The sequence below is a fragment of the Sminthopsis crassicaudata genome, chromosome 5 (genome assembly GCF_048593235.1).
Source record: "Sminthopsis crassicaudata isolate SCR6 chromosome 5, ASM4859323v1, whole genome shotgun sequence".
In the NCBI taxonomy this organism is placed as follows: domain Eukaryota; kingdom Metazoa; phylum Chordata; class Mammalia; order Dasyuromorphia; family Dasyuridae; genus Sminthopsis; species Sminthopsis crassicaudata.
In genome coordinates, this window is record NC_133621.1 from 33,967,575 (window position 1) to 33,981,829 (window position 14,255).

Genomic DNA, 14,255 nt, shown 5'->3' on the forward strand with positions numbered 1-14,255 from the left:
GTTTTGCAAGGGTGGATGTTGAAAACTATGCATATAAACTATGCATATTTTGAAAATTAAAAAAAAACTTTAAAAAAAGAAAGGAAGGAGCTGAAATCTGGCCTCAAACTACTTACTATATGATTCTCTGCGAGCCATTTAATCCTGTTTGCTTCAGTCCATCCTCTGTAAAATGAGCTGGAGAAGAAAATGGCAAAGAAAAGCTCAAATTGGGGTCGTGAAGAGTCAGTTGTGACTGAAACAAGCCAACAACAACAAAAAAAAAAGAAAAAGAAAGGAAGGAAGGAGCAAAGAAAAGAGAGAGAGGGAAAGAGGGAAGGAAGGAGGGAAGGAAGGAAAGAGGGAAAGAGGAAAGAAAGGAGGGAGGGAAGAAAGGAAGAAAGGAAGGAAGGAAGGAGAGAAGGAAACAAGGAAGGAGGAAAGGAAGAAAGGAAAGAAGGAAACAAGGAAGGAAATAAGCTTTTCTTTATTTCTGAGGTGATTTGCTATGACCTCAGTCTCTTCAGGGTTCTAGGAGTATTCCTGAGGAGATGAAAGGGTCTTTCTCAAGCTAGTGGAAGCTAGTGGAAAAACTAGTACAAACAATTGGTTTAATTCCCGCCAGTTACTTCTTTCCTCCTTCCTTCTTCCCTCCCTCCCTTCTTCCCTCCCTCCCTTCTTCCCTCTTTCCCTCCTTCCTTCCTTCTTGACCAGAACCACTGGAGATGGATTTCCCTAATTTGCCTGTCACTTCTCTTGAGGGCCGCTAGGTGGAGCAGTGGGGACAATGTTGGTTTGGAGTCATTAAGACCTAAGAGTTTAAAGATTAAAAAAAAAAAAAAAATTAAAACCTATCTCAGACACTGACTAGCTGGGTGACCCTGGGCAAGTCCCTTAACCCAATTTGCCTCAGTTTCCTCATCTGTAAAATGACTGGGAAAAGGAAACTGCAAATCCACTTATCTGTCTCTGTCAAGAAAACTTCACATTGGGTCACGAAGAATAGGACCCAATTGAACAAAACCTCAGTTTTCTCATCTGTGAAATGGAGATGATACAAGTGAATCCTTCACAGGCTTGCTGTGAGGATCGGAGAAGATAGTGTGTGGAAAGCACTTTGCTCTAGAGATGTTTGTTAGCTGTGCTAATGATGACCCGGCAGAAGAGAGCCCGACTATTACCTCGCTGTTCCTGGCAGCTCTGTATCTCTTACTGTAACCCAAGCACATTAATTTTCTTGTTCCCCATACCACAGTGTGACTCATGCTTCCTTACAAAAACCCCCACTACTTAGACCTCTTGAACAGAGTTTTTAGTCTGGCTTCCATGAACTATTTTTTAAAAACTTTTTTATAGCTACATTTCACTCTAATTGGTTTTCTTTGTAATTTTATATATTTTATTTAAGCATTTAAAGTTTTTCTTAAGGCTTCACCAGGCAGCCAAAAGGGTCCATGTCACAAAAGGTTAACTTCTTAACTAGATCTTTTTAGATAAAATGATTTTTTTTGTCCAAAAAAAACAACAAAAAAAACCTACTTTAACAAAATAACCTTCTTTCCTCTAGTACTTTGAAGGTGACTTTTTTTATACAAATAAAGATTTTACAGTGAACTCTGAAAATTTACCAAGTAAGGTGCTTCTTAATGTTCTAGATGATCAAAATCCTTTCAAATCCCCACTTTGCCATCCAGTGGCTGATAATCTCTCCCAACTTTGCACCATATTCAGATTTAGTAACCACAATATCTAAATCTTTTTTCAGTTCTCTTACCACAAATGTCATCAGGGCAGAACACAGCTCCCTTGGACTTCCCCCTGAAGGGGCCCAAGGAATTCTGAATGAGCTCGAGTTTGAGTCTAGTGACTAAAGCAGGGGAGATTTGATCAAATGTTTTGCCTCGCCCTGGCTTTCCTATATACTAAAGTTTTACCACTTTTGTAACCCTATCCAAAAAGAAAAGAAAAGACATAAGATTACTCTGGTTCTGATGAAGTCCACTTTACTTGGGTTACTGTAGACTTGAACTCATCAAAGCCTGCTGGAACTCTGTCTTCCCAGAAATCAGCCGGAGTCAGGCTAATCAAAAGTCTTTATTCTTGGTCTCAGGGGATTAGATCTAGCAATCTCCACACCACCTTCCCCTCTCCCCACCGCCAGGAGAATGCCTCAATTTCCTCCTCCACACACGTCACTTCCCCTTCTTTGTCCCACCAATCAAGTCAGCACAGAATAGCTGGGGAGGGTCAACCTTCACATATTAATAGAGAATTGTCCAATTGGCAATTAGTCTCACGCGCTCCATTATCCAAGTGCATTTGCTCAGTTTACAAAAGCCAGTTAAGTGCTCTCATTACCTCATGGTAGATTGGCATAGTGGCCAATTACAGAGGTCCAAGAGCAGAGTGAAAGGAAGGAGGGCTGATCCCATACCCTTCCTCAGGGGTCCCAGGAGGAGCTCACCATTGGGTCAAGGGGACATACCCCCAGGAAGAGCAATATGATTTGGGAGAAGAGTTTAAGTTGTAAGATACCCTTGTGATTGAGGACTGGGTGTTAAGGCCACTGGATTTCAATGATTGCAGGAGAGACTGAGAATGACCACTCTGCATCTCTACTTCATTTAAAATCCAACTCACGTCCAAGTGTAGACATGACACTCAGGATGCCACTGAGCCTCTTTAAGAACAAAGGATGAACAACAAGGACCTGGATTATAATTCCATTCATAGTATCATCGTTTAAAATCTAGAAGGAATTTTAATAGGCATCCAGTCCAATTTTATGGATGAAGAAAGTAAGACATGAAGAGATGAAAGGATCCCACAGGTAGTAAATGAGTAAGGCAGAATTTGAACTCAGGTCTTCCTTACTCCAGCTGCCCCACTCCATCCACCAGGCCCTCTAGATACTTCTAACCTGCTATGGGGCCTCTATTTCCTTATGTGCAAAATGAAGGTGTTAAGCTCCTCCCACTTCTGGGATTCCATGTTAATACTTTCCAATATACGAGTAACTGCTGACCCTAAAAGGGAACAAGAAAGCTGAACAATTTGTCTCAGAGACTCTTAGATAAGAATAATCGACCATTAACATATCCATTATTAACAAAGGCATTTATTTGCATGCAAAGCAGTTAAAAACAGTTTATTGGCAAATACAAGTAGGCTCCCATTTCTCTTATTTATATCCTTCACTGGCTAGGCAAACTTTTAATCCCTTCTCTATCTAGTGATTAGAATGCTCTAAAAACAGTGTGGTCTTATTGATGATTCTAAATTAAAGGAGGTTAAAATTAATGAGTTCTTAGTGCACATAAGCAAAAGAGCAACTCTCAGAATTATAGATGCCTTCCCTGGCTCTAACCCATTTATTTAACTTATGTTTCTCAGATCTCAGCTGCTTTTAAATAATTCCGAACAACGTCGAATATTCTCTGCAGATCCAAAGTTCTTTACTTTGCACATGCTCACTCAAGTCCCCATTGCTACAATTAAGTGGGTTTGGATTTTATTTTATCCTCAATAGAACTGAAGAACAGGGAGTTACCATCCTCTTTCATGTAGAAGATGACTTCATTAAGACACCTCTCACTCTTTTTGTTTGTTTTCTTCTGCTTAATTAAGCCCAATTTCTTTCCCTCCTAAGTCCTAGTTTCTAACTCTTTAATCTTCCAAAGATGTCACTTAAAACAGGGAAAGTTAGCAACAAAGGCTGTGAAATGAAAAAGACAGGATGTCTTTGGAGACCCAAGGATGATTTTTGTCACCATTCCCACTCTGACATCAGTAACTGAGTTTCCCAGTGCTGAGTGGCTGCTTGGGCTTGGGTTACCCCAATATCTGGGTTTCAGGCCTTCAAATTCCCAGTTCCTCTTGATTTCAAAACTTTGCCAGTGATGGCTATCTTCCTCCTTGTCTTGCCCTGCCCCCGCTTGGAAAAAAATGAAACCAAACTTTCTAATAATTAGAGTTATCACAAAATGGGAAGAGCCACTTCTGGAGGTGGTGAGTTTCCCTTCAGGCAATGGTTGGGTCCCATGTCTGAGATGCTGGACATAAGATGCTTGTTCCGGTAGGTTTTGCTGGGCCTTGAGGATCTTAGATCCCTTCCAACTCTGTCAATTTGCCACTGTGGATTTTTGACTTGGATTCAACCATCAATGTTAATGGCTTTTATTTCTTTCCCATTCTTTGCATGGATAAACTGACCTCATGGCTTCAAATCTACTTTCAGATTCTTGCTTTGCATACATGTCTATACCGACTGTTAATTCTTAGTTCCATCTTTTGATTCCTGGCCTTCCTTGGACCCTGAAAGGCCATCCAGGCTCCTGGTCCTAGACTTTCCTGCTTTGAAAGATCTTGCAGCTCCTGGAACTCCATTCTGACTAATAGCAATTTCTGACATTTTGTCTGCCAGGAATGGGAGGAAAACTGCTGCCATTTCCTTCTGTAAATCCAGTAAAAAAAAAAAATTACTACCAGCTCACAATGGAGAAACAACCAAAATGTTTCACAAGCATTTACTAAGCAGTCACAAGGGGCCAAGCATTTTATCAATCTTTTCTCATTTGACCATCATAACAACTCTGAGAATAAGTGCTTTTATTATTCCCCCCCCACTTTTTTTTTTTTTTTTTTTTTTTTGTGTGTGTGTGTGTGTGTGTGTTAGTGAGAATGAGATCATATACTGAGGAAGCATTTCAGGCTAAATTTGAATTCAAGTCCTGAATTCAGGACAGGAATTTTAGCCACTAGCTGAATCTAGGGTCACAGAAATACAGGTTTAGAATTGGAAAGAATCATGGTTTAGAAAAACCTGGAAAGATTTGATGAACAGAGACTGAGTGAAACAAGCAGAACTTGGAATAAAATAACACAATAACAGCCAGAATGTGCAATGATCAACTATGAAAGGCTTGGTCTTTCTCAGTGGTTCAGTGATCCAAGGCAATCCCAATAGACCATGGGTAGAAAATCCCATTTAAGCAGCAGTCCTGAAATCAGAGGTCAGAGCTCAATCTGGTCTCAGACACTTTACACTTCCCAGCTGTGTGACCTTGGACCAGTCATTTACCCTTGTTTGCTGCAGCCAAGACAGGAAAGAAAGAACACTGAGATGGGAGATAATGCTCCTGACTGGGGATCTCAGGGCGCCCTGCTGTGCCAGGGCCCTCTGTCTCTTCACAAACATGCAGGAACTGTTTATCGGGACCTCGTGGCATCCGGCCTATTTTGTGATCAGCCAGATGAATCAGAAACTGTTTTCGTTTCCCCCTGATACATTCTACTAGTAAAGCCAATAATGCTTTCCTGGAAATTGGCAGATGTCTGCAAGTCTTAAAGCGCTCGCTAATTTTGTGTCGGTTTTACAGAAATGCCGACTCAAAGTCTTTGTGGGCGTCATATTGAGAATCAGAAATAGAAAGAGGTGCTCAGAGGCGAGTGGTCACCCAAGCAGCCCCCTGTGGACTAACACAGTTCTCCAAAGGACCCACGGACTAGTCCCAAAGTCAAATCCTAGAAAAATATGTGGGTTTTCATGGTATTTCCTTGTTATGGATTCTAACCATTATTTTTAAAAGCCCACAAATTATGAAAGAAATAACCAAATAATGTCTTACCTAATCAAAAGCTTATAATTTTTTTGGGGGGGAGATTATGGAAAATAAGGGTGGTCCAAATAGGTCGGCGCTTGATCTATGTTCATCCATTCACTCAACAAATATTTGCAGCCAGGACCCCTATGGTTCTAGAACTACTTATTGCTTTCCCAGATTTGGGGAACCATTTAAAGTAATCAACAATTCAAATCATGAATTAAGTCATGAGGTCCTACTGCTATAGATACATATATAGATATAGATAGGTACAGGATATGTACCTATCTATATATGAAAAATAGTAGTGGATATATGTATCTATGTCTACATATAGATACATATATCCACTATAATTTTTATAAATCTATATCTAGATATAGATACATATATCCACTATAATTTTTATAAATCTATATCTAGATATAGATACATATATCCACTATAATTTTTCAAATATAGATATCTATATTTTTCTATATCTATATATAGATGCATATATCCACTACAATTTTTCATATACATGCATATATATATCATAGATATATACATATAGATACATATATCCACTATAATTTTTATAAATATATATCTAGATATAGATACAACTATCCACTATAATTTTTCATATATATATTTATTCTATATCTATATATATATATATACATATATCCACTACAATTTTTATCAGAATATGAAGTAAGCAAAATTTAAAAAAACAAACACAAATAAGACAGAGAATTAGTGTACTGGGCAGCCATAACCAGAGGACTGCTGCTGCCCAACATCCCCATCCAGTGGAATTCCCAGGCACCTATTTGTATAAAGGTATTAATGATCGTTTTTTTTGGTGGTGGCAAAGGATTGAGGGGAGGCCCACCAATTGGGGAATGGCCAAATAAGTTGTGCCATATGGTGGTAATGGAATATTATTGTATTACAAGAAATGATGAGCAAGTGGATCTCAGGAAAAAACGGGGAAAATTTATATGAACTGATGCAAAGTGAAGGAAGCAGAACCAGATGAACATTGTTCACAGTAAAACAATATTGTGCAATGAAGAACTGGAGAAGGAGAGGGAAGGAATAAGGATAGAAATGGAATTCAAAACTTAAAAAACAATAATCAAGGAATGTTAAGGGGGAAAAAATATTCCCAAGCAACACAGGCTATCAGAGGAAGAATGCAGTGTAGCTAGAGAATAGCACCCACAAATAGACTCTACCAGGACAATGTCCCCTTCTGGCTTAATGCAGGGCTTGGCACAAATTGGACACTTAATAAATATTTTTCAGTTAATAAACATTTATTAATTTGGCCTTAGACACCTTACTAGCTATGTGATCCTGGTTGACTTAAATAAATTCTTTTTGCCTCAGTTTCTCCATTTGTAAACTGGAAATAATAACACCACCTACTTCCCAGGGTTGTTGTGGAAATTCAGTGAGATAATTATAAAATGCTTAGCACAGTGCCTGACATATACTAAGTGCCACATAAATATTAGCTATCATTATTATTACATGGTAATAGTGCTGTGAATACAAAAGTGCTGTGGATACAAAAACAGATGAAAGACAGGCGTTGCTTTCCAGGAGCTAACACTCTGCTCCGATGGTTTGCTGATTGACTGACAGATTGGCACCAGGTCTCCAAGTCCCAGTGAGGTCAGCTCTACCTTCCCCCATCACTGTTCTGGTCTCTGGAAAACACCTGGGCCTCTTGTCCGCTGCCATGGTCCCTGAACTAAAAGGTGTGAGGACTACTAGTGACCTCAGGGATCTCTTTGGGGGGTGACTGGCCACTCTAGACCTTCTAGGAAGTGTCCATTTGCCAAACTGGAAAAAATGGCATCTCAGGTGTTATTTATTTTTACACTGATAAAGTCACTGAACTTGGCCTCCAATTAAATCCAGTGAAGATGCTCATTTACCTCAAGTGAACCAAGTGTTATTATGGGACCCTGACATTCATGACTAGACTTGAGGGAACCGAGGATGAGGAAAAGCCAGGGAGGGCATGTTGGAGCCCGAACTCCTCCCTCAGATTAATTACAACAACTAACGGGAGACCAAACAGGAGGCGGATTCCCTCTGGTAGGGGTTTCTCTCTCAGTTCTTGGCCCATCTGCCTTCACAAGTCAACTTTTCAAAAAGTGGAGCCGCTCATTCAACACTGATACTTTCTTAATAACTGCATCATCTGAACTCCCCTAGAAAGAGGCAGCTGTTCCAGCCTGGCCTCCTGCCATCCAGCTGTTTTGTTTTTCTTTTTTTTCCACAGTGGATGCTGCTAAGATGAAGTATTGGGTCTTTCCAGAAGACTCCGCCGAGTCCCCCGTCTGCCTCCCCAGCTATTTGGACCTGGGACCTTCAGGCTAAGAGGTCTGGCTTTGGCTGTGACTGACAGCAGCTCTCTGTTCCCAGGCCCCCATTTGAGCCGAGCAGATAGACTGCTGACAGCAGAGAGGGAGAAGATGGCCCTGTGGTGATTGACATTTAAAACCTCTAAATGCATTTCAAAAAGGGAAAGAGCTGGGGTGAGCAGAACAGAATAACAAGGGAGAAAGAGAGTCAGAGGTAAGAGAGGCTATAGGTTAAAATGGGTAAGAGTCCTTGGAAGTAAATGATCCAGTCTTGGGATATTTCCATTTATTCATGTATTCATTCAACAAACATTTGTAGCCGGGGTCCCCACGGACCTGGAACCATTTGCTGCTTTCCAGGCTCGGAGCTATGTTGAGCAATCGGCTATGCAAAACTACAGGGAATTCAGTCATTTAAGAAATATATACATATAAAACCAATAAAATATTTAGTGGAAGCATGAAGCAAGGTAAATAACCAAGAAAGCAAATCAGAAAGCTAGTCTGTATGATGTCCCTACCGAGATAATAGTCGGTTCTCCTCTGGCAGGGGGGAGAGCTCACGATCTCCAAACATCCCCATCCTTGAGGAGAAAGACACAGTTTGACTCGAGGATCGGGTTTAATCATGTCCCCACCGACACAAGAGCTCCAGATGTCCAGGTCAACTCCCCCTCTTCCACTTTTCTCCCCCTTCCCCAACTTCCCTTTCCCTTCATACCCACTGGGAATCCCTCAGAATCCTTGGAAGAATCCTCCCATTCTTCACTTTGCATCATGCCGCCATGTCCCATCAGTTGCCAAGTCATGGATTTGTCTTCTCCTTTCCCATCAAATGGCCACTAACGGAACGCAGGCTCTGTTCCTCTTTCTCCTGGATGATTTATAATAAAATCCTAATTGGTTCTTCTGCCTCCAGTCTCTCTCTCCTCCAATCTAATCTCCACAGGATGCCAAATTGATATTCTCAAAGTACGTTCCTGACCATATCACTCTCATGCTTAAAGCCTTCCAGGATAAAATTCAATCTCCCTTGGCATTTAAAACTCTTCCCAGCATGCTCCAAACTATTTTTCCAGACTGATTTCATCTTACTCCCCCTCATGCATTCTACTTTCTAACCAACTGAGACTCTTTACTATTCCCTCTTAAAGGACATTCCATCATCTTGGCAAAGGTATTGGAGTGACTTGCCATTTCCTTCTCCAATTCATTATACAGATAAGGAAACTGAGGCAAACACGGTTCAGACACTTGCCTTTGGATAGATTCTATCACCTATGCATGGCTTTACTTCCATGAAGGTCCCAACTCAGTTGCCGCCTAGCAATTATTTTGAATTTCATTTTTATTTGAGTCACCATGGCAGAAAGAGAGCTGACCTCAATCAAGAAATGGATTCAAGTCCTGTCTCATACACATACTAGCTGTGTGTGAAAGTTAATCTCTTAACACCTCCAAGTATTTTCTAAAACTAAATTACAGAAAAGTTGCTGGATTGTGAAAATTTCAGTCAGGTGTTTCTAAAGGGCATGCTAATAAATGTTTAACAATCAGTACTCTGGGGGGAAAAAACTGTACATGGACTCCCTTTTCAATTTAATCTTCATTATTAATAATACTTTCTTCATCACTTTCTCAAATTGAGACAATTAAGAAAACAATGAATTAAGTGTTGATTTGTAAAGTTAGCCTATTTCCTCAGTGTAAATACTCATGTTGAAAATTTAACAATCGGCTTTCTCAAGAGTTGGCTCCAATACAACTTGGATGTCTTGCATAGTGAATTTCTTATACCCATGAAATCATATGGACGAGCCATTTTAACATCACCCCCCTCACAATTACCTGCTTCCCCCTCCACAAGAAACCCCCAAACCTAAACAAAACCAAAAATCTATTCTGCGTTTTTCTCTTCCGTGGACATGTTATGTCTGCCCAGTCCCACAGTGGCTCCTGGAGAAGACGGGCTGTTTTTGTTTTTGTATCTCATCCCTAAATAAAAGATCTGTTTCTCTGGGAATAGAGTTATACTTTTACTGGTATAGGGAAGCCCAGAAGAGAAAATGCACCTGTAAATGTTAGCGCGGCCTAAGGGCAATGAGAGACTTAATATTTTATCCAGTATGTGTCACAGGCAGAATCAGAACTTCTGTCTTCCTGCCTCTAGAGCAGGTTCTCTACCTAATCAATGGATCAGTTAATCAATAAATATATACAGCAGGCTTTTCCAAAAGTCTTAGGGCTCCAAGACTATTGGAAGACCCCCTATTAAGTACTTACTATGTGCAGAGAGTCAGAGAGACAAAAACAGACATGAACCTACCCCTGCCCTCAGGAGGCTTATATTCTATCGACTACACCAAGGTCTCTGAGTGCCTGCCACTGAGGAGGTGCTGATAAATGAAATTAAATGGGAGGGGCAGAATATTGGAGTAGCCATGATGGAATTCCCACCAAAGCTTCTTTCTTTTACAACTAAGTAAGGGAAGCGCCCACCACAGAGCTGAAGCTTGGGGCCACCAGGTGTCTCCTTGGTTAGCCACTGGCAGTCAGACCTTTGTGTCGCCTTTGAGCATGTAATGGCAGCTCCAAACGGGATTTCATCGGAGCTCAGAAGTGATTTAAAATATCAACGGCAATAAAAGTCATTCGCTGTTTTTGTACCTGCGGGCTGTCAAACGTTGTCTCTCCTCGTAAACCTTGCTTTGAAGCTAAGACAACCCGAGAAGGAGGCAAGTTGCTTTTTAAAAAATAAGTCCCAGGTTTCACAGAAACCACCGTCCCTGGATGTTGCAGCAACAGCCCCTAAAATCCCAGCTTTGCCCATCCAGCTTCTGCCTCTAGGTTCTAGCCAGCTTCTCATCAGTTAGACAGAGAATGGGCATTTCTGGATGTCTATTAGGTCAGGAAGTGTGTTAAGCTCTGGGGTATAACCCCCACCTCCCCATGACCCCATATTCAAGGACCTCACACTGTACGGGGCAGACAATATCATGGCCAGAGCATCGATGGGACTCTTTAAGGTTTGCCAAGCATGGAATCGATCCAGCTCATTTTATCCTCATGACGATCCTAGGAAGCTGTTCTCATTACTATCTCCATTCTTATAGATGATGAAACAAGCCAGTGAGTGTCTTAAGAGGCAGGAGTCGGATTCGGGTTTTCCTGATGCTGAGTCCAATGCTGTGCATGGTACCAACTCTCTGGTTGCCTCAGTATATACATACATATGTGTGTGTGTGTGTGTGTGTGTGTGTGTGTGTGTGTGTGTGTGTGTGTGTGTAGAGAGAGATAGTAAGAGTGGAAGAGAGAGAGAAAGAGAAAAAAGAGAGATAGGGACACAGAGAGAAACAGAAAGAAAGAGAGAGACAGAGAAATAGAAAAAAAGAGAGAAAGAGGGAGAGAGCGAGACAGAGAGACAGCAAGAAAAAGAGAGGGAGAGAAAGACACACACAGAGACAGTGAGACAGAGAGAAAAAGAGACAGACAGAGAGAGATAGAAAGAGAGGGAGAGAGACAGAGACAGAGACACACAGAGACAAAGAGAGAGAGAGACAGTGAGACAGAGACAGAGACAGAGAGGCAGAGTTAGAGACAGAGACAGAGAGAGACAAAGACAGACAGAAAGTGACAGAGAAAGTCAGAGAAACAGAGACAAAGTCTCTGAGATGGAGATGGAGAGCAGTTTCAGAAGAGAAGGCACCAGGAGTGAGAGGATGGGAAAGGTCTCCTGCAGAAGTGGGCTTTGGGCCTTGAAAGCAAGCAGCAGGCCAGGGGCGAGGAGGAGAAAGAGCTTTCCAGGTTTGGGAGAAAGCTGATGGGATCTGGAAGTCAGGAGAGGGAGGAATAGGGAAGGCTGGTGGGATCAGATTGAGCACTTTATAAGGGTGTGGGCACATGGGAAAGGCAAGAAGGAGCCAGGTCAGAAAGGGATTTAAATGCCAGAGTATTTTGCATTTGATCCTAGAGGTAATAGGGAGCCACTGGAGTTGAGCAGGGGGGGGGGGGGGGACTTTTTTTTTTTTTAAAGCCGGATCATTTATTCCATCCGAGTCTAAACTGGCATAAGCATTGCATCTCCCCGCAGGCAGCTGGGAGGGGACACTGCCCTGGGCTGCTTCCACCAGAGCATCCAGCTGTGAGGCCCTGGAGACATAAACCTCAGCTGTAGAACTGGGAAAAGTGGCAGAGGATTTGGCTGCATCGGGGTAGCAGGGGTTCCCCTCTTTTTAGTCATGGGTCCCTTGATCTGTGGGGAGACAGGCTGCCTAATTGTATGGAGCGGGGAGAAGATGGCAGTCGAGAAAGGGAGGAGATGGGGGGGGGGAGAATCAGTTGTCAGCCTTAACTTGGGGATTGCTTTGTAAACCACGGCTAATAACTTGAGGCAGGGCTCTGGAGCCATCTGTGACCCACCAGACTAGAGCAGCCTGGTTTTCCCCCTGCTCAGCTCCCCTCCCTATGTACTTAGTGTTAAATCATAGAGGGGAGGAAGTGGGACCATAGGAACACAATACTATTACATGACCCCTGATGGGACCGCTGTGATAGAATTAAAAGCTGCCGCCCTAGGACATTCTAACAGATGACAATGTGGGGTTGCCAAGGTAACCCACCAGGATGCAGCTCGAGCATCTTTGGGGTTTAAGCAGGCAAGGCAAGGTCAGTTAGAGGTGAGGGCCAACTAGCCCAGGGTCAGAACCGTATGGGCCAAGTGGAGAGAGAGAACAATTATCCCAGTCACTCGATCAAAGATAATCCCCCCAAATTTGCTTTTTATTTGAATATTTAAGTGAAATAAAAGCATTTTTTTTCTGGGAGAATTTGTAATAATCTGGGTAATTGCTACAGTTGACCAACGTAGCATAGATTGCAGCATAATAGATGTGGATTTTGCAAAGTTCTGTCTGGAAAAGAGGTAGGGAATTTTAGAAAACCTTCAAAATTCTTGATAACATGGAAAAAGGACATTTACCCAAAGAAAAGTTCCAAAGAGAAGGTCTGAGAGGAAGAATACTGAAAACCCCAGCTTAACTGATTTACCCACTGAACTTAGCATAAGTACAGTTAGACATTTTTTTAAAAATAGTATGAAAGATTTACTTTAAAAATCACACTTCAGTCTATTTTTTTCTTATTCTCATTGCTCTTATTTTTAATATAAGGAGATGTTTGGGACCCAGATTTCATATTTTTCATATTGAATTTTAAAAACTATATCTTCCACATTGAAATCACATCCCCCCAAAAGCTGTGTGTGAGTAATAATCTCTAAGAAGTTTTGAAATGGCTGGGGGGATTTCTCACTTTGAAATTCTCTGATGATGATGAGAATGACAGTGATACAGAATTAGGACACAAGCAGCTAAAGAATAAGACACACACACACAGACAGAAGCGGGTTGATGGTAAGATAGCATCCTGCAGAGTTAGCCCCAGGGAACAGCTGTGGAGACAGAGGCACTTGGTCTAAAGCTGCCCAGGTCTGTGATGGTCTGAAATACAGGCTGAGTGGGAAGCCCCCGGCACCCAAATTGAGTTTCCTTAGCAACTTTCCACCATCGGCTGATGTATGGCCCTCCTGCTGTGCTGGCAAGACAGTGATTAGTTGGGAGTTGGGGCTAGAGCTCCCTGGAGACACACAAGGGGTGGTAGCTGTGTGGGGATGGGTTTCAGGATCCTTACTATCTGATCCAATTCCTTGCTGTTTACCCTGATTTCTATTTTACCAAAGGCTTTCTGCCTTGAACTTGAGTTTCTGGTGCACTTGTCTGCAGACGATGATAAGTATTAATATATGATTGATATATGTTTAAAGGGCAGTGAATCGGAGCCTGGTCAAAACAAAACAAAAACAAAAAACAAAAAACAAACAAACAAAAAAAACCAACAGGGCATTTTAGACATAATTTTGGTGGCATTTCTTAAGGACAAATTGTTTTTCAAAAAATGGGGTATTTTATGGATCCAATACTGGAGGCATTTATATATTATGTTGGTGGCATTTTCTTAAGAAAAAATTGTTTTTCAAAAAATGAAGCATTTTATGGATTATGTTAGAGGGATTTATATATGGGCTGCTGACATTTTCTTATGGAAAAATGGTTTTTCAAAAATGGAACATTTATATATTATATTAGAGGTATTTATATACTAGATTGGTGGCATTTCCTTGAGGAAAAATTGTTTTCCAAAAATGGGGCATTTTATATATTATATTGAGGTATTGATATATTACATTGGTATTTTCTTAAGGAAAAATTGTTTTCTAAAAACAGGCCACATGTATTATATTGGTGACATT